The 9684-nt window shown below is 40.8% G+C and overlaps 1 pseudogene across 1 annotated transcript; it reads left to right on the top strand.

Annotated features, from left to right (window-relative positions):
* Positions 1-282: 282 nt before the first annotated feature.
* LOC308524859 (S-phase kinase-associated protein 1-like) lies at positions 283-770 on the top strand (annotated as a pseudogene). The gene has a single exon. The product of its transcript is annotated as an S-phase kinase-associated protein 1-like (transcript).
* Positions 771-9684: the final 8914 nt, after the last annotated feature.

Raw genomic sequence — 9684 nt, 5'->3', positions numbered from 1 at the left:
CTGAAAAGCAAAAGTGGGCACTTCTCTATAAGGAACTGTCATTGAGGATGTGTTTAACTGTATTCAGAGTCATGTGATGATGAGATGCATCACATGATTTAGTGCAATTCCTTCCCAAGATAGGTGCTGAGAAACAGCAATCCTGAAAGTTTCAAGAACTCTAGAGTTAAAAATAGTTTGAGGGTAAGTGGCCTTGTTCTCTGCCTTTCTCTCTTGAGTCTGCGGACACTGCCCCGCTCTCTCGTCAGCCTCTGGCTTGCTCTCTCCTTGAGACCGAGCACCATGTCTTCAATGAAGTTGCAGAGTTCTGATGGAGAGATATTTGAAGTTGATGTTGAAAATGTCAAACTATCTGTGACTCTCAAGACCATGTTAGAAGAGTTGGGAATGAATGATGAAGGCGATGATGACCCAGTTCTTCTACCCAATGGTAATGCAGCAGTATTGAACAAGGTCCTTCAGTGGTGCACCCACCACAAGGCTGACCCTCCTCCTCCTGAGGATGATGAGAACAAAGAAAATCGAACAGATGATATCCCTGTTCGGGACCACGAATTCCTCAAAATTAACCAGGGAACACTTATTGAACTTATTCTGGCTGCAAACTATTTAGACATCAAAGGTTTGCTTGATGTTACCTGCAAGACTATTGCCAACATGCTCAAGGGGAAAACCCCTGAAGAGATTCGCAAAACCTTCAATATCAAAAATGACTTTACTGAAGAAGAACCCAGGTACGCAAAGAGAACCAGTGGTGTGAAGAGAAGTGAAAAGTTGTGCCTGACACTGTAACACTGTAAGGATTGTCCCAAATACTAGTTGCACTGCTCTGTTTATAATTGTTGATATTAGACAAATAGTAGACAAATGCAGCAGCAAATCAGTTGTATTAGCAGAATAACGTCCTCATTGCATGTGTAGTTTGGGTGCAGATTCTAAACCTATCGCTGAGTTTCTTCCAGTATGATCAAAAGTATCTTTTTTCTTTGCTCTGAATAAAACTGAATTGTGAACTCTCTATAGAAAGTGGCATTTTGGGCTTTCCCTCTTTTTGCAAAGCGATTTCTACTTAGTTTATTGCCCAGTTAATGTTAATTTAGTGACTTCTTAAAAGTTGGCATTGTAAATAAAACAATTTGCAAAAGTTTTCTGAAATAGAAAAAAAACAGTTTGAAAATATTGCATATTTTTTTTGAAATTAGCAGAGCACTTCAGTGTACAAATGATTTTGAGAAGTTTCACAATAAGAACAGGTATTTAACTATTAACCCAACAGGTACCAAATTTATCTGACCGTGAAACACTTTTTTTTTTCATAACATTTGTTAACATCCTTTAGGATTTGTGTATTGCAAGAACATTTTGGAAAATTCCATTTTATAATAATGAAGGAAACAAAAGTAACAGCGAGCACTGTTATGTTACTTAATCCTCATGACAACCCCATGGCCGGTATTATTGTTTTTGCCACTCACCTCTGTTTGAGGTTTTAGGAAACAACCCTTACATTTTCTACTCAGGCAGTACCTTCACCACTTGCGTGCTATACAGATCACTATAAATAGCTGTTTATACAGACATTTGTTTTAACTGAAGTTCTGGTTATTCAATTATTATCAAAGGTTTGGAGGCTCTTAAGGCAATTCAAAGAAAACTTACAATGTCTTCAAAAAAGAACAGCAACTGGTAGCCTCAGAGCCTTGGGCCGATGTTGATGGCTGTTATGGGGTCATAATCATTTTATTCTTATCTTTACGCTTTATCATTATTTTATAGAGAGCCTTTGGATATCTGTCATAACAACAATTCCACATTAACATTTTCTCCCCTTGAAGCTTATGCTCTCTCTCTTTTCCTTCAAAATCAAACTTCTGAATGGAATCATCTCTACTCCTTGTCCTCATTTCTTATCTTTCTTCCTCAACCCACTATGCTCTGCTCTAAAACACTAATAAATTTACTCTGACAAAAGTCACCCATAATCTCCTAAGCAATTTTATGATCATTTCGAAGCTTTTTAGTATAACGTACTTTGTTCCACGCACCCATCCCCCAGTTTCCACAGTTAACAATTCATGGTCAAGCATGTCCCATCTATACCAACATTTCCTCCCCTCTCATAGTATTTTGAAGCAAACACCAGACATTATGTCATCCTTAAATATTTCAGTATCTATCTCTACAATATAAGAACACTTTTTAAAAAGCATTCCACACCATAATGGCCATTTTCTATTTCTTCTTTCACTCAAACCCTGTGCATAATTTGATAATAGTGACATTTTCTTTCTTGAGACTTTCTCCTGTCTTGTCTTCCTTGTAAATTCTTTGTCCTGGTTATTTTCTTTCTCCTGATGTGCTTCCTCTGCCTCTGTCACTCCTTTTTTCATGGCCCAACTTTTGAGCAGTAGCCCTCCCACACATCACCCACCCTTACCAGTACTGTCCTGGACACTCTTATTATTATTTTTTTAATCTATACCAGGGCTTCTCCAATTTAATGTGCATAAATCACCTGGGTCTCTGTTAAAACGCAGCTTTTAGTTCATTAGGTTCTGTGTGGGGATTGAGATTCTGCATTTCAACAAGCTTTCAGGTTATAGCTTTGATGCTGATTGTATCAGTTTTCTACTGCTGCATACAAATTACTCCAACATTTAGAAGCTTACCAGCAAATGTATGATTTCACATAGTTTCCAAAGGAACAGGAAACCTGGGAGCTAGATGGTTCTGGCTCTGGATCTCAAATGAAGTTGTAGATAAGATGTTGTCAAGAGCCCCAGTCATCAGAATTTCAAGTAGGGCTGGGGGATCAGTTGCTTCAGGGATAGCTCACCCACATGACTGTCAAAAGGAGTCCTCAGTTCCTGATCATTGGCTAGTTTAAGTATCCTTAGGATGTGATAGCTGGCTTCCCACTGAGCTAATGATTCAAGAGTCTTTATGACTTGACCTCAGAAGTCAAACTTTGTCATTTACACAATGCCCTTGTAGTTACATCTCAGCCCTATTCATTGTAGGAGGAGACCACACAACGTCATGAATATCTGGAGGTGGGGGCCATCTTGGATGCTGGCTTTCATACTTACCTATGGGTCATGCTCTGAGGAACAAGATTTTACACAATATCCTTGGAAGAATTTGTTGTTACTCCCATGGCATTCAATTTTACTTATGTATGAATAAATTCTAATCTAAACCCTCAGCTTTTTTCCTGAGTTCCATACCTATATTTCTAACTGCCAAATGGGGCATATCTTGCTACTTGAGAAGTATCTCAAACTCAACATGCTCCAAAATGAACTCATTTCTGCCCTCAAGCATGCTCTTCCATTTGAGTTTTTATCTTCTCGGGACAAAATATAGTATCAGCATTTACACAGGTGATCAAGTAAATAATCTGAGTCAATGACTCCTGTATCACTTTTATTTCTATTACTAGAGGCCCAGTGCATGAAATTTGTGTACAGGGGGTGGAGGGAGTGTCCCTCAGCCTGCCTGCACCCTCTCCAATCTGGGACATCCCTCTCACAATCTGGGACTGCTGGCTCTTAACTGCTTGCCTGCCTGCCTGCCTGATTGCCCCTAACCACTTCTGCCTGCCAGTCTGACCACCCCCTAACCACTCCCCTGCCGGCCTGATTGAACCTTAACTGCTCCCCTGATGATCCAATAGCCCCCAACTGCCCTCCCCTGCCGGCCCGGTTGCCTCTAACTGCCTTTCCCTGCTGGCCTACTGCCCCCCAACTGCCCTCCCCTGCAGGCTCAGTCACACCCAATTGCCCTCCCCTGATGGCCTGATCGCCCACAACTGCCCTCCCCTGTCGGCCATCTTGTGGTGGCCATCTTGTGACACCGTCACCACAGCCATCTTGTGATGACATCACGCAAGGGCGTCGTGCAATGCCACCTAGGCTTTTCTTATATAGGATTCCAGAAATGCTATTGGACAGCCTGGTCCAAGTAACTCCACCTGATCTCATGGCTGGTTAAGTCATGGAGCGGTGGTTGGAGAACAGATTCATTTAACTGCAAAGCCTGCTCTTCCTACCAGCATGAGAATGGGCACCCAGAGTACTCATGATTCTGAGCTGAAAGTGTCCTCAACAGGGACTCACCAAGGATGGCCTGAGAATGCAGATGAATAAGCTTAATTTAAGCCTTACTTAAGGGGCCAAGCAGGTACCTCTGGTTGAAATAGAAACTAATGTAGGAAACAAGCAATCACTAATGTGCTGACTTGGTCTTCCCACAGTGGGCATGTAATTCATGGTTTACTTTTGAGAGTGAAAGGGAGCACAGTTAATAATTATGCCAGACAACAGGCAAAAAGTAAGACTGACTGAGCACACCTGGTCACCTTGCTAATCAAGCATCATATGTGATGTAAACACAAGTCATGTTAAATTTACCTTTTTTCTTTTACATTCTTATGTCATTATTCTTTTAGAGTAATTAAAACTGTACAAAAATGAAAAAACGTACCCCAAAACACCAATCAGAAAGAATATATGCACTCTTATGCTCATAGCAGCGTTATTTACAATATCTAAGATTTGGAAAGAGGCCAAGCGCCCTTCAGTAGATGAATGGATAAAAAAGCTGTTGGATATTTATTCAATGGAATACTATGCAGCTATAAAAAAAGAGGGATCTCTTACCCTTTGGAACAGCATGGATGGACCTGGAAAATATTATGCTAAGTGAAATAAGCCAAACTGAGAAAGACAAGTATCACATGATCTCACTTATTTGTGGAATCTAATGAACAAAATGAATTGACCAACAAGATAAGACCTGAGGCATGGAGGCATGGAACAGGCTGACATAATTCGGTGTAGGGTTGGGGGGATAAGAAGAGATAAATCAAAGAACTTAAATACATTTATGCATAGCCCATGGACACAGGCAATAGGGTAGTGAAGACCTGGGGGGATGGGAGGATGGGCGTAAATGGGGGAAAATTGGAGATATCTATAATACTATCAACAATAAAAAATATTTTTTGAAAGAAAAATGTATCTATCCTTCATTGCTTAAGGAACAATGAATAACTTTAAAAATTAAAGGTATAACAAGAGTTTTTTCTGTCATTAACCCAAGGAAAAATGACCTCATAAAGTGACCAAGAAAAGTTGCCACTGATAAATAATGTAAAAATGAGAAGAAAATGCACCTATGATTTTTACTCAAAAATACCACTTGCTTGCTGAGTGTTCTTGGAAGGCTCACTCAGCTTGTCAGTACCTCAGTCTCCCCATCTGTTAAAGTTATTTCCTATTGCTGTCTAACAAATTACCCCCAAGCTCAGGTGCAGTTTAGCTGGGGAGAAGTAACCCAGGGTTTCTCAGAAGGTGACACTCAGGTGTGAGTTGGGGCTACAGTCATCTTGAGCATAGCAGGGCTGAAGGATCTGCTTCTGAGCAGGAGGCTTCTGTTCCTCACTCCATGGGCCTTTCCACAGGGTTGCTCCTGACCTGACAGCTGACTTTTCCTGGTGCAAATGATCCAAGAAAAAAATAGACTAACCAAAATGGAAGCCAGGGTGACTTTGTTAACCCAATCTTTGAAGTGATGTAATATCACTCCTGCCATGTACTGTTGGCTACACAAACCAAATGGCACACGGAGGGAGGGAGTTACAGAAGGGTGCAGATACCAAGAGGCAAGGATTGGGCGCCATCTTGGCAGCTGGCTACCAAATGCGAATTTGTTTTGTTCAGTCTTTTGTTTGGCCTCAATAGTATAAAAAAAAACAGAGTGCAGAATTACCAAATGATTAATGAGTGGATTCCAGAGAGATACTTACGTCAAGAGGAAAGGTTCCTGATAAATTATACGTTGTATTGTGCGTCTTAGCAAAAGAAGTCGTTGCATGAGAACAAACTGCCACTGTCACTCAGTTATCGATCATACTTTGAGGAACCATTTGGGGATGCAAGAATGAAAAAAAGAAGTAAAGCTACATATACTACTTAGACATATTTGATTTAGCTGAAAAGTTAACTAAAAATGATACCTCCAAAGAGCCTCATGGAAAGCTGGGCATGTCTCCTATTGAGTGAACACCACCCAAAAAATCTCAAAGATGACCGGGATCCAGAGATAGTTTAGTGCTAGTCCAACCCCAGGATCGCCAGCCCCAGGGAGTTTATGAGGCTTCTTCAAATCACATGACTGGTTCATAGCGGAGGCAAGAGCAGAACACAGCCTCCCAGTTCCCAGTCCAGAGTGTATGCACCTGTTACCAGCAGGGTAAACTTGACCCATTTCCTTAACTTTTGTTGCCTTAGCATCTTCATCTACAAAATGGAGATAATATTAATGTTTACCTTCTCAAGGTTGTTGTGAGGATGAAATTAGTCAAGGCAAATAATTTTATATTTTAAAAATGCTTCTCATTATTGCTATATTATTATCCACCATCGCAAATGTAAAAAAAGCCAACAGAGTCCTTCTTTAGCAAGGAAGTATATGACCTGGCCTATTTCCAAGCCTGGTGTCTGCTCCTCTGTAGGGACAGCTGAGCAAGGACCGGACCTGAGTCAATCAAGTGGAGTGGAAGCTTATAGGAGAGGGTTATGGTCAAGCCAGAAAAGCATGTCCAATGCAAGACTCCAACCCAAAGGAATCTAAGAATACCGGGAGGCAACTTGAAAGATGAAGAAAAGCAAATTCAAGCATATAGGTTTGTAATCATTTCTGAGATGGGGTATAACTCTCTGCAACAGTTGTTGCATATTTCCCATTCATGCTTTTGTGGGAATGACAGCTTTATTTTTTTCATTTTTAAGAATTTTATTATACTTGCATTCTTTTTATTTTTACATAAATAAATGTGATGTGGCAAGATGTTGATTTTAATTTTGAGTAGTGATTTTAAAAAGTGATTTCTGATTTTAACTATATACTGTTCTGAAAAGGGCAAAAGTATGGAGGTGGTAAAAAGATTAGTGTTCATCAGGCATTAGAGGGTTAATTAGAGAGGGGCATGAGTTGGCAGAGCACAGAGGATTTTTAGGGCAGTGAAATTATTCTCTATGATATTATAATGGTGGATGCATGTCATTATATTTTTGTCCAAACCCATACAATGTACACCAAGAGTATACCCTAGTGTAAACTATAAGCTTTGGATAGTAATACTCTGTTGATGTGGGTCCATAGATTGTAAAAAATGTACCACTCTGCTACGGGATGCTGATAGTGGCGGAAGCTGCCTGGGGATGACAAGGGGCATATAGGAACTCTCTACTTTCCATTCAATTTTGCTATGCTCCAAAACTTTCTCTAGAAAATAAACTCTACTTTTTAAAGTAATTTTTTTTCCTTTTATTGTTTTATTATGATTTTTTCCAAAAATAATAGGATGAATTCTTGATCAAGCAGCTTTAGTCATTTTCAACACATAGTCAATCTTGTCTAATCTATGCACCCACTCACTGCACTCCACCCCCTCCACTGGGCTGTTTTGAAACAAATCCCAGACATCAAACCATTTCATCAATCCAGGTTAATTTCAAGGAGCTTGGAAAGACTGAAGTAAGCAGAGCAAGGATTAATTGTAACAAAAGGTCTCAAAAGGCTTCATCATTTTCCTAATTATATAATAAGAGCTAAAAATGGAAATTTCATATATTCAGTTGGTATTCAGTCACTTGAATTAATCATGTCAATTAGTTGGACCTGAATTATTTGAATTATTTTAATGTTAGTCAACATGAACATATAGGTTTCATGTGTGGATTACTAATTTACACTTTAGATTTCTTCCTTTTATGTCTAAACATTTCTGGATAGTTTTTCCCTAAAATCCACAGCATGTCCATCTTTTCCAAACTTTAAATTAAAAATTTTCTATACCCTCTAAACAAAATCTCTTGCTAAAAATTGAGAAATATCCTGACCACTGTACTGACAAAGTGAATAATTTACAAAAGCTCTAAAAAAGAAAGCACTACAAAATAGTCTAAGTTTCCTTATGACCTTTTAATAAATTTTAAGAAGTAAAGCCCATGCTTTTATTTTCATACTTTCTTTGGCACCAGGACATCTCTTTGTGGGCAGGGTTCTCATTTACCACTCAAGTAAGCTCTTATGAGGCACAGCATAGCCAGCAGTCCTGGAATGAAGTCAATGACCTTAGCCTCCTCAGGGACTAGCTAAGTAACTTCATATGGTCTGCTTAGGAACACAGACAATAATATCACTTATGAAGGAGGGCAGGGCTGGAAATCTTCTTTTTGATAAATATTGTTGTAGGTCATATTGCAATAGGATCTCTATTTAAATATGGTATTTTTAATGCCATGTTTATCCCCACAACCTACCATGACTGCACTAAAACTACAGTAAGGGAATCAGAAAGATATACAACTAACAGAATAAAGGAAATGGGAGCTTAAAAAACAAAAAGAAAGAAAATTAAGATGAAAGGAGAGCAGATGAAATGCCAACAAAATGTTCAAAGCTAGAAAGGGAATAGATGAACGATAACTGTTGTAGCAAACCAGAGAAAGCTGAAATTGAATTGTTGCCAGGGAGAAAAGTCAACAAAAAGAAAGGTGTTTCTCACTACAAGGCACTTGCCACCTCTTATCTGTGCCACTGGGAAGGCCTGGAAGCACCAGGTCCATTTGTAGGGAGGGGTATTAGAAGAGGGGCTAAAAACCAGAGGATTGATTGAGATCCCATATAGAGAGCAAATCTCTCTATATAAAATCCTAAACGACCCTTCCACCGACTGCTATGATGTGAACTGACCACCAGGGGGTCAACGCAGGAGCTGCCCCCTGGTGGTCAATGTGCTCCCACAGCGGGAGCGCTGCTTAGCTGACCAACAGGCACCAGACGCAGGGCTCACGGCTGGCCGCTGCAGCCCGGAGACCGCAACAGAGTGGCAGTGAGCCTACCCAGCGGCAGCAGTGGCAGGCACAGCAGGGCCAGCATGAGCAGGGCCAGGATGAGCAGGGCCAGGATGAGCAGGAACGGCAGGCAGGAGCGGCAGGTGACGTTGGACTGTCAGTGTCAGCCCAATCCCCGCAGGCCTCTAGTATAATTATAAAGGTCAAGATTCTCCATGCCCTGTGGAGCCAGGCCAGGCCCGTTCTACCCTCTGGCAGAAGGCAGGCTGACTCTCTTTGGACCACGGAGTCCATGGACTTGGAGACATTAGACACAGCTGTAGTAAGGCACTGAACTGAAAACAAGTATGGAAATCTTCATCCTCAAAGTGAGACTTCCAAATCTGCTTCCCTCCATCACCAACCTCCATATGGCTTCCAGAACATAAGAGGCAGACTTAAATCTAGAAGCAGAAGATGGGCAAATTTCTCTCTGGGGAAACTGACCACATCAAGAAAAAAGGAAAGGATATTGATATTGTGGTTCATGTGGTTATGGAGCCCACCAACCAGCAAGGCCTACTGTGTGCAAGGATTCTGCGGAGCTTTCTAGGGCTGGCATTGCTGGCTGCAGAGCTTCAGAGACCGGCTCGTGGACCCGCCTGGTGGTTTCTTTAATTAAATTTTATTGGGGTGACATTAGTCAACATGAACATATAGGTTTCATGTGTGGATTACTAATTTACAAAATCTGTGTATAGGACCATGTCCCCACCACCCAAAGTCAAATCTTCTCCTTTCACCTCATATCAGGACCCTTTTTCCCCTCAACCGCCCCTCC

The sequence above is a fragment of the Myotis nattereri genome (assembly GCF_964212035.1).
Source record: "Myotis nattereri genome assembly, chromosome: 1".
NCBI lineage: Eukaryota > Metazoa > Chordata > Mammalia > Chiroptera > Vespertilionidae > Myotis > Myotis nattereri.
Note: the sequence above shows the minus strand (reverse complement) of the source record. Positions and strands in the feature narration are given on the sequence as shown.